The sequence below is a fragment of the Eulemur rufifrons genome, chromosome 7 (assembly GCF_041146395.1).
Source record: "Eulemur rufifrons isolate Redbay chromosome 7, OSU_ERuf_1, whole genome shotgun sequence".
Taxonomy (NCBI): domain Eukaryota; kingdom Metazoa; phylum Chordata; class Mammalia; order Primates; family Lemuridae; genus Eulemur; species Eulemur rufifrons.
Genome location: NC_090989.1, coordinates 131,522,521 through 131,523,283, shown reverse-complemented (window position 1 = coordinate 131,523,283; position 763 = coordinate 131,522,521). Strand labels below are relative to the sequence as shown.

General features: G+C 38.0%; 1 non-coding gene across 1 annotated transcript; it reads right to left on the bottom strand.

Annotated features, from left to right (window-relative positions):
- Positions 1-428: 428 nt before the first annotated feature.
- LOC138388798 (U6 spliceosomal RNA) lies at positions 429-533 on the bottom strand. The gene has a single exon (XR_011234285.1). It is a non-coding gene; the product is annotated as a U6 spliceosomal RNA (small nuclear RNA).
- Positions 534-763: the final 230 nt, after the last annotated feature.

Below are 763 nucleotides of genomic sequence, written 5' to 3'. Positions count from 1 at the left end.
ATTCTCCCAGCACCATTTATTGAATAGGGATTCTTGTCTCCAGAGTATATTCTTTCCTGCTTTGTCAAAAATTAGGTGACTATATGAGGATGGTTCTATATTTGGATTTTCTGTTGTGTTCCACTGGTCTGTGTCCCTGTACTTGTGCCAATACCAGGCTGTTTTAAGAACCACAGCCTTGTAGTATAGTTTGAGGTCTGGCAAATTAATACCTCCCATTTTGTTTTTGTTGCTTAAAATTGCTTTTGCTATATGTGGTCTTCTCTGATTCCATACAAAGTGTATAATTATTTTCTCTACGTCTGTGAAGAATGATGTTGGTAGTTTAATAGGGATTGCATTGAACCTGTAAATCACTTTGGGTAGTATAGACATTTTAACAATGTTGATTCTTCCGATCCACGAGCATGGTATGTTTTTCCATCTATAAAAATATGGAACACCACGAATTTGCATGTCATCCTTGTGCAGGGGCCATCCTAATCTTCTGTGTATCGTTCCAATTTTAGTATATGTGCTGCCGAAGCGAGCACTGTCTTTTCACTTTCATCTAAAATCTATCTTTCTTGCAGAGACACTCTGGCTGCAGTTTTTCTCATTCACCATCTTGCCCTGAGATACAGTCTTTAGGAAGGTAATTAAGGTTAACTGAAGTCATTAGGTTGGACACTAATCCAATATGACTGACATTCTTATAAGAAGATGAGATTAAGACACAGGCACACACTGAAGGAAGATCATGTGAAGATGCATGGAGAAGACT